This window comes from Jaculus jaculus, chromosome 14 (genome assembly GCF_020740685.1).
Source record: "Jaculus jaculus isolate mJacJac1 chromosome 14, mJacJac1.mat.Y.cur, whole genome shotgun sequence".
Classification (NCBI taxonomy): Eukaryota; Metazoa; Chordata; class Mammalia; order Rodentia; family Dipodidae; genus Jaculus; species Jaculus jaculus.
The window spans coordinates 62,636,037-62,656,905 of record NC_059115.1 but is presented as its reverse complement, the minus strand read 5'-3'; the positions used below and the strand labels follow the sequence as shown (position 1 = coordinate 62,656,905).

Below are 20,869 nucleotides of genomic sequence, written 5' to 3'. Positions count from 1 at the left end.
TCCTTTATGCAATGAATGTTGAGAATCCGGTTTTTTTTTTTTTATTCTTAAAAAAAATCTGCACTCACTCTCAAATAAATAAATAAAAAATTTAAAAAAAAATCTGCACTCTTTTCAAACCAAACAGAAACAATATCTCAGAGGGAAACAATTCAAGATAAGAGCAGTTGTTAGCTCCTCAGTAATCTTTTAATCATAGAAATGTCCATTCTCACAGCCGGTCTGCGGTCGCCGGCGAGGCGGTCGCAGGCAGCCCAGGCTACTGAAGCCCGAATCTGGTCCCGCTAAATAGGAAGGGATTTGAAATGTTAGCCTTATCCTGTTGGTAAATATTTTCAGAACATTTTATTAGGCAGCAAATTATAAATATTTTCCTCAATACTTAACTTTTTACCTGTGTTTGAATTCCTCTGAGGATACAACTTTTAATTCTTTTTTAAAAATTTTTATTAGCATTTTCCATGATTATAAAAAAAAATCCCATGTTAATTCCCTCCCTCCCCCCCCACACACTTTCTCACTTTTTTTCTCACTTTTTTAATTCTAAAGCTCAATATGAATTATAAACTTGAATTGCTCTGTGAACTACAGTAATTCTGAAAGACAGTTCCGACATTGACATTTCCCATGTTCCCCACCCCAGAAGTTGAATAATCATGTTATGCATCTTTTTATTCTAGAGTCCTTCCCTTGCAGCTCCGTACCTGCCTCCCCCGCCTTCACCTACTGCCTGTGAGGTGGATCCACTACGTTTTGTCTTCCAGATGTGGGTGCCTCTCAGTCTCCTGGGGTACCACCTCCTTCCTGATTGTACACACACTCTAGCCCAAGAGTGTCTACTTTCTTCTCGTCCCTGGGAACAGAATCTTTGTTTGCCTCTGACCGATGGTACCAGGAAAGGATGGAAGGAAGTCAACGAACAGCTTACCTCTTCCTCACATCCTTGGAAAATGACCTTCTTGGGCTGGAGAGATGGCTTAGCGGTTAAGCGCTTGCCTGTGAAGCCTAAGGACCCCAGTTCGAGGCTCGATTTCCCAGGACCCACGTTAGCCAGATGCACAAGGGGGCGCACGCATCTGGAGTTCGTTCGCAGTGGCTGGAGGCCCTGGCGCGCCCATTCTCTCTCTCTCTCTCTCTCTCTCTCTCTGTCTGTCACTCTCAAATAAATAAATAAAAATAGACAAAAATAATTTTAAAAATGACCTTCTTGGTTGCCTAGGGCTCCTCATATTCTAAAGTCTGGGCTCAGAGCATTTCAATGGGAAGAAGAGAACTCCTGAGAAACTTGTGGGTCAGAGATCCTAGGCAAGGGAGTAGTGAACAAGGAGCCTCTGTTCTCAGTGAGATGGCAGGTGAGAGCCCACACCCAAAAGCTGTCTTCTTACATCCATACACAGGCTGCGGTATGCATGTGCCTGCACTCACACGCTTGAACATGCCTGCACCTACATACATGCACCTCATACACACACACACACACATACACACACACACACACACACACACACACACACGCACAAAGTATTTTTATTTATTTATCTGAGAGAGAAAGAGAGAGACACAGAGAACGAATGGGCATGCCAGGGCCTCCAGCTCCTGCAAACAAACTCCAGATGCAAGTGCCACCTTGTGCATCTGGCTTAGGTTGGACCTGGGGAATTGAACCTGTGTCTTTTGGCTTTGCAGGCAAACACCTTAACTGCTAAGCCATCTTTCTAGCCTCTGAATCTTTTTTATTTTTATTTTTATTATTTTAACCCTATCACTATGTTTTGGATTTGGCCATTTCTGACATATCTTTTTATTTTTATTTTTATTTATTTATTTATTTATTTATTTATTTTTTTGGTTTTTCGAGGTAGGGTCTCACTCTAGCCCAAGCTGACCTGGAATTCACTATGTAGTCTCAGGGTGGCCTCGAACTCACAGTGATCCTCCTACCCCTGCCTCCCGAGTGCTGGGATTAAAGGCATGCGCCACCAAGCCTGGCTCATTTCTGACATATCTTGCAGGAAATTTTCAGTGAATAGTTCACTAAAGTTACCCTTTATTCTAACATAGGTAAAGTCTTTTGCTACATGTAGGAATTTGGAGCTCAAGACAGAAGCTTCTTTTATTGACTTTTACCTTCTCAGATCACCTAATGTTTTATTCTAACTCATTGGGACTGTGCTTGGGTTGGCTAAGATACTTTAGTTGTTCTGAGATTTCCTGAAATTATAAGGCAAACTTTCATGTATCTGTAAACACATGCATTTTTCTAGGGCCCAGGCCAGTAATTCTTGTTTTCAAAGCAAGCTGTGAACCAAATGTTTAATGGTTGCATATAAAAATAAGGTATAAGATAACAATTTCAGAATTGTAAATCTAGTCTGGAATTTTATTTTTATTTATTTATTTGAGAAAGAGAGAGAGAGACAGAGAATGGGCATGTGAGGGCTCCAGCCACTGCAAACAAACTCCAGATGCATGTGCCACCTTGTATAGCTGGCTTATGTGGGTCCTAGGGAATGAAACCTGGGTCCTTTGGCTTTGCAGGCAAGCACCTTAACTGCTAAGCCATCTCTGCAGCCCCTAGTCTGCAATTTTAGATTTCCTTCTATGCTTTGGAATCTGAGCCACCTTGATCCAAGGCATGAGGGAAGCAGGAGCTATGCTATGAGAAGCTCAGCTGACGTTTTTATCTGGAGCTATTTTGTGAGACCAGCAATGGAGGTCATGATGTTTAGTCAAAACCAGTGGAGAGAAGAAAGATACAAAGAGGAACCGGGCTGGGGAGATGGCTCAGCAGTTAAAAGAGGAAGGAAACACAGGACCCAGTGAAGGTCAGGACCCGCAGTGTTCCGGTCCCACATGTCTTCAGGAGAGTCCGTGGGGAAGGTACAAATGGCTTTGCCTTTTCCATTCCCTTGTTTGCCTTTTCTTAGAGAGGTCTGTCTGGAGGAATGACTGATTGTCATTACAATAAAAAAAAAGGAAAGAAAATCATTTTCTGCCTTCTCCAAGAATGTCACAGAGGTTAAGTATGCAACAGGATAAAAATAAGACAATGACTGCTCTGCTTTAATATTTGTACTGAAGGTTCTGTAAACATAATGAGTTTGGGGGTCAAGTGGCATGTGGCCTTTGCGGAAACTGTCCAGTGGATCCTGTCAGCAGCCTACAAACAGGCTCTGAATGGTGACAACTGTGGATAATGGAACGCAGTTTGTGTGCAGAGACTAACAGTTCAAATCGCCGGACTAATGAAGGAACTGTCTGGGTTTCATAAATAACAGTGTGGGGGGACAGTATGAACAGCCAGGAAACTGTTATTCCTCCGCTTGGCTTTTAGCGGAGTCTGAGGAATTTGTTTGGGTGGTTTGAGAGAAATTCTTGTGGTAATTATAATCAGGCAGTTTTAAGAAAATATGTTCATAGCTCTGCTCGCCTTGCAAAGCTAATGATTGGTGGGTGCAAATTGTCCACAGGTGCCCTTCAAGGCTGCCTTCTTCTCATCTCCCCCGGCAAGTTTGCATCCCCAACCTCTTTTACGCTCTAAAGGTCCTGAAATCAATCTCCAGTCCCTGTTTTTACCTCCCTAACATCACTCAGGACTTTAGAGAGGCTCCAATCTTTAGGGGCCTACGGCTCTGGCTTGGAGGCTGAGTTGAGCATCAGAAAGTTCTGCCTTTCCAACAAGTTGTGTTTGTTTTTTTTTAAGTCTCCCAGGCCCTTTCCACTCGTCCCTACCTTCAGACTTTGGGCATGACTACTCTTTTCTCCATTTGTGAACCCCAGTCATTAGAAAATGTTATATAAATGGAAGCACACAGAATGGAACCTCATGGGACTAGCTTTCTTCATGGAGTTTTGCATAGGAACAGTATTCCATGGACTAAATGTTCCGCGGTTTACTGAACTATCCACACATCCCGTCCTCTGGCTGGTGTGAGCGAATCTGCTGTACACATTCACCTTTGTCTAAACAGTTTCCATTCTTTTGGATTAAATGCCTCAGGGTACAATTTCTGAGTCATGAGGTTTAATTTTATAGGAAATTGCCAAAATGCTTTTCAGTGTGACCTCACCGTTTTAAATTCCCACCAGTAGTTGGCTTCGGTTTTCAACATCCTTTCAGTGTTTTGTTTTGTTTTTGCTATTCTTTCTTTCTTTATGTTTTTTTTCTTTTATTTTTTATTTTTATTTTTATTTTTGGGTGGGATCTCACACTAGCCCAGACTGCCTTGGAATTCACAATGTAGCCTCAGGGTGGCCTCATACTCACAGCGATCCTCCTACCTCTGCCTCCCGAGTGCTGGGATTAAAAGCGTGCGCCACCACGCCTGGCTGGTTTGTTGTTTTTATAGTGACTGATACAGGAAAGGGAGGCACACAGAACTGGCACCAGAGACTGAGTGGAGAATCATTTTATTTTCATGCTAGTGTGGGCCCAGGGGAATCTCTTCCGAAGCCTGGACTCCGAGCTCTGATGGCTCAGAGCTTATATACCTTATCTTGGTTCTTCATTATTGTTAGTTCTCAGAGCTCAGAGCCCCAGCCTAATGCCAGAGACCTTGTGTTTGTGATAGGCAAGTTTTACACAAACAGAGGAAAAATGGTTAACTATGAGCAGATGTCTATAGTGGCGCCACGGAGATAAAAAAAAGATGCATAAGACACCATATAAAACTTCAGTGTCAACACAAAACAATATGAAGCGTAGGACATAAGTAATACAAAAAGTCTATGCAGTATAAGACACAATTTTGGGACAGGGGCTTCTAAATTTTCCTTCATCCAATTTCTACTTCATGACTGTTCTCATGCTGTGATGTGGTATATATTACACTTTTTTATTAAGCAATATTTTTTAATTTAAAAAAATTATTTATGAGAGAGTGAATAGAGGCACTAGGGCCTCTAACCACTGACAACAAACTCCAGACGCATGTGCCACCTTGTGCATCTGGCTAGTGTGGGTACTGGGGAATTGAACCCAGGTCCTTCAGCTTTGCAGGCAAACACTTTAACCACTTAGTCATCTCTCCAGCCCTATCTTTAAGTATCATTTACCAAATGGCTTTTAGGGTCACTGACCCTATTGACCATTATTACTATTTGTATGTCTTTTGACAGAAAGTCTTGTTCCAGGCCTTTGTTCAATTTTAAACTGGTTTCTTTGTTGTTCTGTTGAGTTTTAAGAGTACTCCATATATTTTATTTATTTATTTTTAATTTTTTTCTTTTATTTATTTGAGAGCGACAAAGAGAGAAAGAGGCAGCGAGAGAGAGAGAGAGAGAGAGAGAGAGAGAGAGAGAGAGAGAGAGAATGGGTGTGCCAGGGCCTCTAGCCACTACAAATGAACTCCAGATGCTTGCGCCCCTTGTGCATCTAGCTAATGTGGGTCCTGGGGAATCGAGCCTCGAACCAGGGTCCTTAGGCTTCACAGGCAAGTGCTTAACCGCCAAGCCATCTCTCTAGCCCCTCCATATATTTTAGATATTCATTCCTCTCAGTTCCATGATTTGCAAATATTTTCTATTCTGTGACTTATTTTTCCCTATTGATATTATCTTTGATGTGTAAAATGTTAAAATTTATACAAGTTGTTTTTTTTTTTACATTTCTTGTGTCCTTGATGTCACATCTGAGAAGCCATCACCAAATCAAACCAATGTTTTCAATTGTGAGTTTTAGCTTAAAATAGGTTTTTGATCCATTCTAAGTTAATTATTTTTGCATATGGAGTTTAGGAAAGGTCTGATTTCATTCTTGTGCATATGGATATCTAGTTTTTTCTGCCCTGCTTATTAAAGGACCAATCCCTCCCCAACCCCTGCAAATGGTCTTGGCCTCCTTATCAAAATCTTTTGACCACATACAAGGGTTTGCTTCTGAGTTGTCTACTCAATGCACACGCATGCACACATGCATGCTTGAGACAAGGTTTCACTACGAATCCCTGGGTGGCCTGAACTGCATTGAATAGAAGTGGCAAAATCAGGCAGTCTTGTTAGAGGAAAGGATATAATTTATACCATTGGATATATTTATTATAGTTTTTATAGGAAACTTTTATTAAGGTGAGACAGATTTTTTCTATTCCTAGTACATTGAATGTTGTTAAAAAATTTTTTTATTTATTTACAAGTAGAGAGAGAGAGAGAAAGAGAAAGAATGGGCACACTAGGGCCTCTACCCACTGCAAATGAGTTCCAGGTGCACGTGCCACTCTGTGAATCTAGCTTTATGTAGGTATTGCAGAATTGGACCCAGGTTGTGAGACTTTGCAGGCAAGTGCCTTAACTGCTGAACCATCTCTCCAATCTGAGTGCTTTGTTTTTAATCACTAAAAATTATTGAATTTTTGTCAGTTTTTCTTGCGTCAGTTGAGATGACCATATTTTGGTCTTTTATTCTGTTAACATATGATCACTTGCATATTTTGAATTGGTCTTGTATTCCAGAAACAAAACACTTGGTACATTGTGTATAAATCCATTCCATATCATTTCCACAGTGTTCTGCTGGACTTGGCTTGCTAGCATCTTGGTGAGGATTTTTGCATCTTTCGTCCATCAATGATGAATTTATTGTTAGCTTGTAAGGATCTTGTCTGGTTTTGTGTATCACAGTAATCCTGGCCTCATAGAATGAACTATGAAGTGTTCTTTCATCTCTAGTGTTTTAGAAATGTTTGAGAGGCATTGGTATTAGTTCTTTAAATTTTGGTCAAATTCACCAGAGAAGCTCTTAGTTCCAGGGCTTTTTTTTTTTTTTTTCGGGTTTTTGAGGTTGGGTCTCACTCTAGCTCAGGCTGATGTGGAATTCACTCTGCATTCTCAGGGTGGCCTTGAACTCACGGTGATCCTCCTACCTCTGCCTCCCTAGTGCTAGGATTAAAGGCGTGCACCACCACGCCCGGCTGGCTTTTCTCTTTTGGAAGATGGCTAATTACTAATTCAATTCCTTAATTTTTAAAGTTAGGTTTTTATCTATTTGCGATCTCATTTTATTTATTGTGTGTGTGTGTAATATGTGTGGTGTATACATATGTGTATGCACAAATGAGTACACTCTTTGTGCGCATGTGCAGATTTTAGTGGAGAATGTCCAACATGCTGTCTTGCTCACCGGTGTGTTTCCTTGAGATGGAGCCTCTCACTGACCACGGAGCTGCCTTTCTCCGGTCAGACTGGCTGACCAGCGAGCCACAGTGACTCTCAGGTCTCTGTTTCCCATAAAATTGAGGTTACAGGCAGTCAAGGCCATGCCCAGCTGCTTATGTGGGTGCTGGAAAATTGAGCTCAGGAGAAATCAGGTCCTTTCAAACCCGTATACATGTGTAGCAAGTCCTTTCACCCACTGAAACATCTCTGTAGCCTGAAATCCTGTTTTTAAATGTAAGCATTGGGCTGGAGAGATGGCTTAGCGGTTAAGCGCTCGCCTGTGAAGCCTAAGGACCCCAGTTCGAGGCTCGGTTCCCCAGGTCCCACGTTAGCCAGATGCACAAGGGGGCGCACGCGTCTGGAGTTCGTTTGCAGAGGCTGGAAGCCCTGGCGCGCCCATTCTCTCTCTCCCTCTATCTTTCTCTCTGCCTCTGTCGCTCTCAAATAAATAAATAAAATATTAAAAAAAAATGTAAGCATTTATACCTATAAATTTCCCACTTTTTCATCTCATAAATTTGTGGTTGTTTTTTTTTTAATTTTCATTTATTTAGAAGTATTTCCTGGGAAATGCAAATTAAAACTACTCTGAGATTTCATCTCACCCCAGTCAGACTATCATCAAGAAAACAAATGACAGCAAACGTTGGCTGTTAGATTATGAAAGCACTGTCTCCTGAGTCCTCCTTCCCTCCCTCCCCCTTCAGCAGCATGCTCAGACCAAGCTTGGGACTGTTAAACACCCACTGCTCTGAAAGCTAATAAGCCATGATGCACAGGGGTTCAGAGGAAGAATCCCACCCCTCCTCCCGTGGCCTGCCGCAGTCACGCCCCACGCAAGGCTCCTCCTCCACAGCCATAGCCAAACCACCAACTCTTGCTCCCTGCCCTCACCTGGGATTCTGAAGGCTTGCTTTGGGTCCTACCCTTCTTTCCAGGCACTAAACAAACAAACAGAATTCTTGGGCCCAAGAAACAATTTTCCCCTGCTTCTTTATGTCTCTGACCCTGATCCTGACATTAGAGAGAGAGAGAGATTCTTACTCACCATTGGTAGGAATGTACACGGGTGCAGCTACTATGAAAAGTCAGCGTGGACGTTTCTCAAGGAGCTAAAAACAAAACTTCCATGTGGTCTAGTTATACCACCCCTGGGCATATATACCAAGGGACTCTGTCTGTATCCTGCTGTAGTGATATTTGCTGATCCATATTTAAATTTTTTTTAATTAATTTGAGAGAGAGAGAGAGAGAGAGAGAGAATGGGTGCACCAGGGCCACTGCAAACAAACTCCAGACACATGAGCCACCGTGTGCATCTGGCTTATGTGGGTACTGGGAGATTGAACCTGTGTCCTTAGACTTCACAGCAAGCACCTTAACTGCTAAGCCATCTCTCCAGCCTATATATCCTTATTGCTGCTCTGTTCGCAGTAGCTTGGAGATGGAATCAGCCTAGATGTGTAACAAAAGATGAAAGGGGGCTGCAGAGATGGCTGAGCACTTAAGATGTTTGCTTGTAAAGCCTGATGGCCTGGGTTTGATTCCCCAGTACCCATATAAAGCCAGATGCACAAAGTGGTCTGTATGTCTAGAGTTCATTAGCAGTGGCAAGAGGCTCTGGCATATCCATCCTTTCTCTCTCTTTCTCTGTCTCTCTCTCTCCCTCCTTCCTTCCCTTCTTCCCTCTTTTTATCTTTGCATATAAGTAAAAAAGAGTTCTAAAAAAGATGTATGGATAATGAAAATGTGGTACATGTGAACAAGGAAAGTTTATTCAGCCATGACGAAAAATGAAATTATGTAATTTGCAGGAAAATGGATCTAACTGGAAAATATTTTAAGTGAGGTAACCCAGACTGGAAAATAAAAACCAAAAAACCCAATGTGTGTTCTTTCTCATTTGCTGATCTCAGCTTCTAAGTTTTACATATGCATATCCATGGGACAGTAGGGAAGGTAGATGCCAAGAAACTCAAAGGGGGCAGGGGAGGAGCTGGAGGAAGAGGAGGAAAGGGGCGTGAAGCTGGGCCTGGGAGACTTCATCTTCTACAGCGTCCTGGTAGGCAAGGCGGCGGCCCCAGGAAGTGGAGACTGGAACACCACGCTGGCCTGCTTCGTGGCCATCCTGATCGGCCTGTGTCTGACTCTCCTGCTGCTTGCTCGGTTCAAGAAGGCGCTGCCTGCCCTCCCCATCCCCGTCACCTTTGGGCTCATCTTGTACTTCTCACCAACCAGCCGGTGCGCCCTTTCATGGACACCCTGGCCTCCCACCAGCTCTACATCTGACGTGCAAACAGAGCCTGGATCCTCGCTGGGTACAGGTGTAGAGTTTCACACTCTGGTGCCATATATTTGGAAGACTTTCTTTCCTTAAGAAAAAAAAAAAAAAAGAATGAAGTGTGTTTACTTCATGGAAGCAAGCCAAAGCTGCTTTTTGGTGTGAGCTGTTTTGTCACCAGACTGCGGCTTTCCCACAAGAACCCGCGTCACCCGCGGGACGTGGGGCAGGTGTTTTTGCAGGGACGTGTGTGGAGCAGAGGATGCCCATCCTGCCCAGGGCTGCAGCCCTCCAGGACTGAGCCAAGAGGAAGCGTCTTAAACCGTGGGGACCAGGAGGCATGCTCCGATAGGGCACTAAGCACTGTCACACTGGCTGGAGGAGAAAAGTGGGTTTCCTGTCAGGAAATGTCCCCAGTCGTTCATTTGTGATGTCACTGTTACTTTATTACCTATGGAAACCAAGTCCTGCTCCTGTTACGGCAGTGACGGCTGGGAAGCGGCTTCGTATCAGTACCAATAAATAGATGCTCCTGTTGGGAAAAAAAGGGGGGTCTCATAAGAGAAGAAAAAACTACTTTCACCAGGAAATTGTCCTATAATTAAATCTCAGTAAACATTATCTATGTTATATTTAGAAACTAAAAGGTCATGTTTAATTGGACCAATATCTGGCCATTGATAAGATAAATTCCTGATTATGTTCTGTTGAGAACTGTTATCCACATTTAGTTCCAGATGTGTCTCTTCTTCTGATTAGTAAGGCTATTGAAAGGTTGTAATATTCTGGTTTTATATTTTTTTACACATTTAACTATTTCTATTGCGTTTAATGCCTTTTACTTTTTTTTCTTTTATTATTATTATTATTTTGATTTTTCGAGGTAGGGTCTCACTCTAGGCCAGGCTGACCTGGAATTCACTCTGTAGTCTCAGGGTGGGCTTGAACTCACAGCGATCCTCCTACCTCTGCCTCCCGAGTGCTGAGATTAAAGGCATGCGCCACCATGCCCGGCCCTACTTTTCTTGATTTAATTAAAAAAATATTTTATTGGGTTGGAGAGATGGCTTAGCTGTTAAGCGTTTGCCTGTGAAGCCTAAGGACCCCGGTTCGAGGCTCAATTCTCCAGGACCCACGTTAGCCAGATGCACAAGGGGGTGCATGCATCTGGAGTTCGTTTGCAGTGGCTGGAGGCTCTGGCATGCCTATTTTCTGTCTCTCTATCTGCCTCTTCCTCTCTCTGTCTGTCGCTGTAAAATAAAAAAATAAAAATAAACAAACAAAATAAAAAATATTTTATTTTTATTTATTTATTTGAGACAGAATCAGACAGAGGGAGAGAGAGAGGATGGGCCCTCTGGGGGATCCAGGCACTGCAAATGAACTCCAGACACATGTGCCATCTTGTGCATTTGGCTTACATGGGTCCTGGGGAATTGAACCTAGATCCTTTGGCTTTGCAGGCAAATGCCTTAACTGCTAAGCCATCTCTCCAGCCCTTTTTATTTGCGTTTATTTTTCAAGGTAGAATCTCACTCTAGCCTAGGCTGACCTGGAATTCACTATATAGTTTCAGAGTGACCTCAAACTTATGGTGATTTTCCTACCTCTGCATTCCAAGTGCTAGGATTAAAGGCATACACCACCATGCATGGCTGTCTTTTATCTTTTTTTTTTTTTTAATTAAAAAAATTTTAAATCGTTTTTGTTTATTTATTTATTAGAGACAGAGCAGAGGGACAGAGGGAGAGAGAATGAGCACACCAGGGCCTCCAGCCACTGCAAACAAACTCCAGATGCCTGCACCATGGTGTGCATCTGGCTAACGTGGGACCTGGAGAATTGAATCTGGGTCCTTAGGCTTCACAGGCAAGTGTCTTAACCACTAAGCCATCTCTCCAGTCCCCCCTATTTTTTTGGCTTTTTGAGGTAGGGACTTTCTTTAGCCCAGGCTGACCTGGAATTCACTATGTAGTCTCAGGGTGGCCTTGAACTCATGGCAATCCTCCTACCTCTGCCTCCCAAGTACTGGGATTAAAGGCGTGCACCACCACACCCAGCTTCCTTTTTTTTTTAATTTTTAATTTAATTTTACTTGAGAGAGATGAGAGAATGGACATACCAGGGCCTTCAGCCACTGTAAACAAACTCCAGACACATGCATCACTTTGTGCAACTGGCTTACATGGGTCCTGGGAAATCGAACCTTGGGTCCTTCAGCTTTTCAAGCAAATCCCTTAACCACTAAGCCATTTCTCCAGCCCCTTTTATCTTTTCTTAATCCTTAATATGTAAACTTAAATCATCTAATAACAAATTTTCTTTTCTTTCTTTCTTTTTTTTGGTTTTTCGAGGTAGGGTCTCACTCTAGCCCAGGCTGACCTGGAATTCACTATGGAGTCTCAGGGTGGCCTTGAACTCTTAGCGATCCTCCTACCTCTGCCTCCCGAGGGCTGGGATTACAGGCGTGTGCCACCACGCCTGGCCTAATAACAAATTTTGAATGAAACAAAAATATCTCCTAGTTCCTCTCATGATTTTTCTTTTATATAAATTCATGCTAAAGTTATAGCTTTTGGTTCTATAAGTTATTCTCTTTGTGATTACAATGAGGATTGCACTTGAGACCCAAAACTCACAACTTTAGCATGAATTGACATAAGTTTAGGTTCAATAACACTTTCATATGCTGTATTTTTTGCTTCATCCCCACTAACTATAGTTGCTGATGTCAGCAACAAGGGTATTTTTATATTGAGTGCCTCCAAGTATTAAGCCAATATTTCCTTGGAATGTATTTTTTCTTAAATTATATGGAAAGCAAAATGTGAAGGTATAAATCAAAGATTTTTGTTTGTTTTGAAACAGGGTTTCCCTCGAGCCCAGGAGCCCAGGCTAGCATCAAACTCACAGTAACCCTCCTCCTCCCAGCTCCCAACCCAAGTGCTGGGATTAAAGGTGTGAGACCCACATTGTGTAGCCAACACTAAATTTTAAGTATATATATATATCTTACATCATATACAAAATAAAAGGTGGAGTTATAGACCATAGAGTGTTTGTAATCTTAAACTGGACCACCTACAAGAAAGGGTACTAGCAATAGGGTCCAAAATTGTAACGTTCCTGCCAGCCTGGGCTTACAAAGTGCTTAGCTATAGAAGAACATGTGGATAAGGTGACAAGCTGGTATTATAGACCACAAGTAGCGAGTAACCCCAGACTGTGCTCTGGACAATCTGGGATCTCATCCCAGTTCTACGCTTTTCCATCAAACACTGATTTGGTAATGCGAAAATTAGAACTCCCTCTGCAGGTTGGTGTGACCTTGACTAAAAACATTTGGTTTCAGAGATATAATTAGAACACCCACAAATATCACTCTCATAAGTAATTTTGAAGATAAGATGAGGCAAGAGTTGTGGCAAAATTAGAAAGAAAGGGCTTTTGTTTCGTGCTGCTTGGTTAGTAACAGGCTCTGAGGTAGCAGACACCACGTTAGAATCAAAATGCATTGTGTTTGTGGCTTGCTTATTCTTCAGTTCATGTGAATGTTGTTGCCTTAATCTTTAGGGAAAGCTGTTGGCAACCAATGCGTCTATCTTTAACAAGAGACAAACAGCTGCCGAACTAAAACCAGATGCTGAGTGGTAGAGGGTCCATGGTTTCAACATGAAATACAGAAGGGCTCACAACTCTGAAACCTCAGTTTTTATATATGAGTCTTGACTCTGGCTACAGACTTGATTTGTCTGTATTAGATTTGCATTTTTTTACATGATTCCTACTCTTAAGCCCTTGAAAAGCAATCAGAAGCTACTGGAGAGAAGGTGTTTTTCAGGGGAGCAGTAACTCTTTTTTTTTATGTTTTTGTTTTATTTATTTATTTATTGGAGAGAGAGAGAGAGTGAGAATGGGTGCACCAGAGCCTCTAGCCACTGCAGACAAACTCCAGATGCATGTGCCACCATGTGCATCTGGTTTATGTGGGATTTGGAGAATCGAACCGGGGTCCTTAGGCTTCACAGGCATGCGCCTTAACCACTAAGCCATCTCTCCAGCCCAGGGCAGCAATAACTCTTAAAGAGAAACCATTTGGTGAGAGAATTTATTTGCTCTAGGTGGCTGAGGATATAAGCGGGTAGACTCAAGTCTCTTTAAAGGGAGGAGAGGAAAGGATCATTAACACACCTGTTACCAATCTTTATTAAGATGCCACTTTATTTAGGAAATTCTGCAAATAGAATGAATGCTACTACCATTTTAAGTGAGTGAAGTAATTATGTACTGTTAACTCAATGTCAGAAAATGCTTGAGTAATTATCTTTAAGGTTTATCAATGTCACACAGTTTCTTTTCTTCTATGAACTACTTTTGAATTCAGAGCATCTAATAGTGCATTCAACATGAGAATTCCTGTTGAAACTTTTTTGTTTGTTTATTTATTTATTTATTTATGAGCAACAGACAGAGAGAGAAAGAGGCAGAGAGAGAGAGAGAGAATGGCATGCTAGGGCCTCCAGCCACTGCAAACGAACTCCAGATGCGTGCACCCCCTTGTGCATCAGGATAACATGGGTCCTGGGGAATTGAGCCTCAAACCAGGGTCCTTAGGCTTCACAGGCAAGCGTTTAACCACTAAGCCATTTCTCCAGCCCTTTTTTTTTTTTTTTAATTAGTTGTAGAATATGAAGAACTCAAGCTGGATGTGATAGGGCATGCCTTGAATCTCAGCACTCAGGAGGCTAAGTAGGATGATAGCCATGAAGTCAAGGCCAGCCTGGACGTTTCCTCAAAAACTGAAGATGGGCCTAATTATCTGAGAACAAAAGGGAAAATGATAATGATAAATCCTTATTCCTGAAAACTGATCGCAAAAAGAAGTGGCTTTGTTACCATTGTTTCTTAGAAAGCAATTCATCTGCAAGAATTATACTTTATTATACTCTAAATTATACTTTAAACAACCCTTCCCATGTATGTGTTAAAATTTATGTGTCTTTTAAGGCCTGGCTCAGATGCTTCCTCATTTCCTCGGTAGTTTCTTCCTCTTCTGGGGCACATAGCTGACTTTGTTCTGTGACCTGGATTCGTTTTTAAACCCATCACCTGATGGAATGTAACTTCTGTGAGATCTCATCTGTCTTGTTCACTGGTCTCAGGGGTTAGAACAAGTGTTCAGAAATAATTATCTCCTCACTTACTGGCCTGGGCCATGACGCCTACACAGGCACACTGTGTGTGAGGTTACCTTGCTGGCTATGCTCAGCCAGACCAGACAACTCTCCATACTGCAGTGGAGGGGCCCCCAGGTGTGCCTGGGAGGAGGCCCCACCAGGATGAGATGCGACTTTTAATTTATGTGTCAGCTTGGGTAGTCTGTGGAACCTAGTTATTTGGTGAAATACAGTGTAGACGCTGCTGGGAAGGTGATTTTTTTTTTTTTTTTAATGTGGTTAACATTTAAATCAACAGATTTTGAGCAAAGCAGATCACTCCTCTTCCCCTCTGCCATACTGTGTGAACATGCCCCAACTAGTAACTCAAAAGCTTTACAAGAACAAAGAAGCAAGCATGAGGTCCCCAGAAAAAGAAGGAAGTCTTCCCCTCGTCTGCCTTTGAACTCAAGACTGTAACTTAAACTGTCTCTTAAAGATTTCTCTTCCCTGCAGAATTTGGACTTTTCCCCACAACCTCTCAAAGTGATTACTTAAATTCCCCCATCTGCTTCTCTCTCTATCTATTTCTGTGTGTGTGTGTGTGTCTGTCTGTCTGTCTGTCTGTTTATCTGTCTCTCTCTCTCTCTCTCTCTCTCTCTCACACACACACACACACACACACACACACATCCTTGGTGGCTCTTCTCTGGAGAACCTTGACTAACCCCAGAGAGAAGACTGGGTGAGATTGGCACCAGTGCTTTATGCATTCATTATTTCCTGTGCATGGCTGACTTGAGCATTTTGTATAGGTTATGTTGAAACAATGGGGAAGGACTACAAAGTTTTTTGTCTTAAATTTCATTTTGATCAAAATGAAGATGTGGTGCATATACACAATGGAATTCTACTCAGCAATAAGGAAAAATGAAATAATCAAATTTGCAAGGAAATGGACTTGGGAAAAAAATGCTAAGCCAGGTCACACAGGCTCAGAAAGACGAACACCACGTGTCCTCTCCTACGTGATTCCTAACCTAGACCGGCTCCAGTTAAGTGTAAGCCATTGTAAATATCAACAGTATGGACATGTTACTAGAATGAAGCGAGGCGAAGGAGGCATTAGGGAGGAAGGAGGAGAAGGGCTACTTGACAACAAGTCAGTGGTAAGCGAAAAGGAAAGAAGGAAGGGAGGGAGGGATATAAAGGTCTCAGGGATAGAGGAAGGAGGGACTGGTGGTGGGAAATACACAAAACTTACAACACGGATCGACTCTACAGGAACCTCCCCTCCTGGATGCTGTTCTACAAGTTCTACCCTCAATAAGAGGGAGGAGAAATAAGAGGGTGGAGAAAGCATAACCCTAAAACCATGGGCACTGGCTGGTAATTCCCAGGGCCAGAACTGGGTTCTTTCCAACACTGGGCTATTGGTCAGGGAGACACATAAGGTCCCCCAAATAATATAGGCTATTGCCAAAACAGTTGGTCACCTGCAAGAGCTCAAAGGTAAGTCCCTATTGCTGAAGACACCACAGCCTGGGGCTATAAGACATCAAGTGATCATGCTGGAACTGAGAGGGAATCCAGTTTCTGCCTGGCTAGCCCTCCTGGTGCTGGAAAGTGCTATGAGAGTACATGGAGAATAATGATTGCCAACAGATTGAATAAGCAGGAGATCCTGCCAACTATAAAATCAACCAGCCGAACAAGAAGCACACACTTGTGCAATAGTGGCTGATGGGGGTAACCAACTGCTCACAGGTTGGAGGTGAGACTCGCTCAGTGGGGAAGAACTCATATCTGGTTCTGGGAACTAAGCCAGATTCCCTAGGACAGGAAACCAATAGGCTCCAGAGAGAACTCCCACTGCTCTTTAAGAAGAGTAGACACAAACATCAATCAGTCTTTTTAATAACTAGGCTAATCCCCTTTGATTCAAACTGCTCTCACTTTCGGTTGGAGAATCTGCTCTGCCTCACAGATGGTGGAAAATACTGGGAAGAATCAGGATTCATCCATCTATGAAGATGAGACAGCTGACTGTCTACCGTGAGACGGGTCACATCCACCTCATCTGCCTAGGCCCAGAAGCCACTACAGAGGAAGCAGTGACAGGAACACTGCTCTCACGGCTAACCTGAAAACCAGTTTCAGGGAGACGGCGACAGATACTGTGGCCACTCAAACCGCATCAGAACAGAGATCCAGAGCCTACAGAGAAAGCAACACTAAATCAGGTCTCTAGCTTGCACTCCAGGGCTCAAGGAACACTGTGGGAGGATATGTGGAAACAGCCTAAGGCACTGTTTCCCACCTCCCCCCATATAGAGACTTACTAAGGCCTCTTGGTCCCCACAATGAATACTGATAACCCCACTAAAGACCCTAAGCAGAATTGGGCTGAGGAAGGGGGAGTGTAAGAGTCCAACCTTATTTTTAAAAAGTCAATACATAATTTAAAAAGAAAACAAGGGCTGGAGAGATGGCTCAGAGGTTAGAGTGTGTGCCTGTGAAGTCTATGGACCTAGGTTTGATTCCCCAGTACCCACATAAGCCAGATGCACATGGTGGCATATGTATCGAGTTCATCTACAGTAGCTGGAGGCCCTGATGTGCCCATTCTCTCTTTCTCTCTTTGCGTCTTTTTGTCAAATAAATAAATAAATAATAAAATATTTTTTAAAAAGAAAAGATAAATTTGATCCAGGTGTGATGGCACATGCCTTTAATCCAAACACTCGGGAGGCAGAGGTAGAAGGAGCACCGTGAGTTCAAGGCCATCCTGAGACTACATAGTGAATTCCAGGTCAGCCTGGACCAGAGTGAGACACTACCTTGCAAAAAAAAAATTGTTGAAAGAGCTATTCCAAATAAAGATAAGACCAAAAAAACAAAGATTCTAACCCTCCTGACCTTCTTGTGAGGACAAGGTAGCTGGCAGCAGCAAGTGCCATCTAGCAAATGTTTTCAGAGAGACAAGACACGTACTCTGTGGCTTCCCGGTAAAAATAAAAGCTTAACTAACTGCAAGGGAAGAAGTGAGAGTCCCGTCATGCTGAAGAATCAGCGTCTGAAAGCAAATGTTAGGAAATTTATTATTTTTTTTTGTAAACACTTTATTTGCAAGCAGAGAGTGAGAGAAACAGGAGAGAGGACGGGCACATCAGGGCCTCCAGCCACTGCAAATGAACTCGAGATACGAGTACCGCTTGGTGCGTCTGGTTTTACGTGGCCACCAGGGAACTGAACCTGGCTTGTTAGGCTGTGCAAGCCAACGCCTTGACTGCTGAGCAATCTCTCCAGCCCTTTTTTTTTTTTTTTCTCTCTCTCTCTCTCTTTTGGTTGCTGATAATTACTTAGAAGCTACCTATATGGGACTGGATCTGTGGGTAAAATGCTTTCTGTGCAAGTGTGAGGACCTGAGTTTGGACTCCCTGTCACCTGTATAAGAGCTGGTGTCACAACTCATTCCTGTAGCACCAGCGCTGGGGACAGAGAGACGGGAGGACGCGTAGGCCTCGCAAGCCAGCTAGTCCAGCCAAGTCAGTGAGCTCTGCCTTTAGAGAGAGCCTGTCCCGACCACGGGTGGACATCGATAGAGGAAGACATTCGCCATGAGTGCCTGGCCTCCACATGCGTGCACACCACACACACCTATAGGGAGTTCCAGGTAAGATGGTGGCTTAGAAGATGGCTCTCTGGCCTGGTGATAGAGAAGGGCTGAGATAAGGAAAAATAGACACGCTTCCAAAGACAGAAGAAAAGCGTACGAAATCCACACAAGGAATGAGAGGATGTCTGAAAAGTGTGGACAGAAGAGCAAGGAAACAAAAAGAAGAGAGCCAACCTGAATGCAGCTCCGGCCAAGTGCCCCCCGCCCCCCCCCCCCCAGCCACCGCAAGTCCAGGTAGGGGAGACAGAGGTCTCATCCAGGAAACCAGGGAGCCCTGGATCTGGAAACTGGCATCCATACCCACAAGACAGGTCCACGGCTCTTACAAGCAGTCTGCTAGGACCGTGACATCAACAGCAGGACAGGACAATGGGGGGGGGGTGTCCCCACGCTCAGAGGGCTGTGGCCAGGCTCCACCTTGACAGAGGACTCAGGATTTAAAACTGAGCCACTCTGAGGGCCTAAGAATGGGGAACAGCTATAAATCAATCAGCCTGAATTCAACCTGCCATAGCAGTAGGGTTAGAAGCATCCCTGAGAGGCAGTTGTGGAGAGCAGAAGGGGAGGGGCTGACCAACCACCCCGCGCCGGCAGCAAGAGGTTCATCTCAGCCCAAGCAGTGACCCATGTCTAAGGCAAATGGAGCCTGCAAATGGGGCTGCGAGCAGACATCACCAACTGAGAATACCCGGGGAGCCTGAGGTCAGCAGGCAGATCAACGGCTGGAGGCAGCTATTTGCCATGAGCCTACCTGACGTTCACAGCCACATTCCCAAAGGAGGGAGGTGAAGGCTTGGCATGTTTTCAATATGCAAAACATCGGTCCACCTGTACAGATTATAATGCCGGAGTCGCTCCCCAAAGCCCCGGTGCACTTGGGAGACACACCCCAGCAGGTTAGCCAGCTGAGGGGATCCGGAAGAACCTGCCCAGCCCACAGACTGCAAAGCCAAGTGTGGCCAGCTGAGGACCTGGGGTGCAAAGAAGGCAAGTTACTCAAGCAAAGATGCCTCTTGCAGACACCACACGCTCATCCAGTGCAACTCAGCACCAGCATACATCACAGGAAAAGCCAGGAGTCCACATGGCCAGCTGAGGTTCCATCGCCATGTACCTAGCAATGTCTAGTTGTCAAGGACAAAGACAGCAGCAGCTCCGACATGTTTTCTTTCCTTTTATCCATTGCTTTGCCCCTTGTGTTTCCACTTTTTCCTTTTTACTGTACCTTAGTAGTAGTGCTACTTTATCTTTTTCCCCTTTCACACTTTTTTCTTTTTTCTTCAAATTTTTTTTATTAACAACTTCCATGATTATAAAAAATATCCCATGGTAATACCCTCCCGCCCCCCACTTTCCCCTTTGAAACTCTATTCCCCATCATATCCCCTCCCCATCTCAATCAGTCTTTTATTTTGATGTCATCATCTTTTCCTCCTGTTATAATGGTCTTGTGTAGGGAGTGTCAGGCACTGTGAGGTCATAAATATCCAGGCCATTTTGTGTCTGGGGGGGATCATTTTTTTTCTTTGTTTGTTTGTTTTTCAGGGTAAGGTTTCACTCTAGCTCAGGCTGATCTGGAATTAGTCTCAGGGTGGCCTCAAACTCATGGCGCTCCTCCTACCTCTGCCTCCTGAGTGCTGGGATTAAAGGTGTGCACCACCACATCCAGCCGTTTCTCATGTTTTTGTTGTTGTTTTGTTTAGAGACGGGGTTTCATTCTGTAGCACAGGCTGGTCTCCCATTCACAGCCTCAGCCTCTCAACTGCTAAGATTACAAGCATGTGCTACCATGCCTGACTTCCCTTCTTACATTTGTTCAACTTTGTGTGTACATTTCTTCATTACCGAATAAAGTTTAATCTTTTTTCTTATTGTCCTGTTGTTTCCACTGTTTTTCTTTGAACTATACTCTTCATGGTATTTTTATTTTTATCTTACTGTTTTTCAAAGGCTTTTATTTTTAGCCATGTATGGTGGCACACACTTTTAATCCCAGCACTCAGAAGGCAGGGGTAGGAGGCTCACCATGGGTTCGAGGCCACCCTGAGACTACATAGTGAATTCAGGTCAGCCTGAGCTAGAGTGAAACCCTACCTTGAAAAAAAAAAAAGCATTTATTTTTAAATTCCCCTTATTACATTTATCTGAATTCCTGAATTCAGGTAGACATTTTCTCATTACTGAGCAATATTTCTTTTTAAATGTTTTTCTCTTTTTCAATAATCTCTTGCTCTTCCCCCCCCCATAACATTCTTCTCAATGTCTCTTCTTTCATTTACTTAACCCCACTTTCTCCAGTAATTCTGCCTTTTCCTTACCCCCTTCCTTCTTCTCTTCCATGTACTACCTCCACATTTGCCCTCAATAATTCTTAACATCACATTACACTCTACATTACTTTTTGCCATCTTCTGGTTTATGATTATTGGTGATCATTTATTGAACTTTAATTGATCTTAGGTGCAATTTTATGTCTCTTTTTAAAATTGCATGAACATCTTGCATACTGGTCATAGGCCCACTTGGTGGTACCCTCATATTCCCTCCCCCCAGCCCCATCCGCTGAGGGCACTCTGGCTTGACACTGATGCTGCTAAACCA

General features: G+C 43.4%; 1 long non-coding RNA gene across 1 annotated transcript in view; it reads right to left on the bottom strand.

The window, feature by feature from the left end:
• Nucleotides 1-9,047: 9,047 nt before the first annotated feature.
• The window catches only part of LOC123454840, an 89,098-nt gene continuing 77,276 nt past the window's right edge, over nucleotides 9,048-20,869 (bottom strand). The window contains exons 2-3 of the long non-coding RNA XR_006633507.1: nucleotides 9,885-9,965; nucleotides 9,048-9,524 (exon numbers count right to left, since the gene is read on the bottom strand). This is a non-coding gene — a long non-coding RNA (uncharacterized LOC123454840). The remainder of the gene's footprint in view (nucleotides 9,525-9,884; nucleotides 9,966-20,869) is intronic.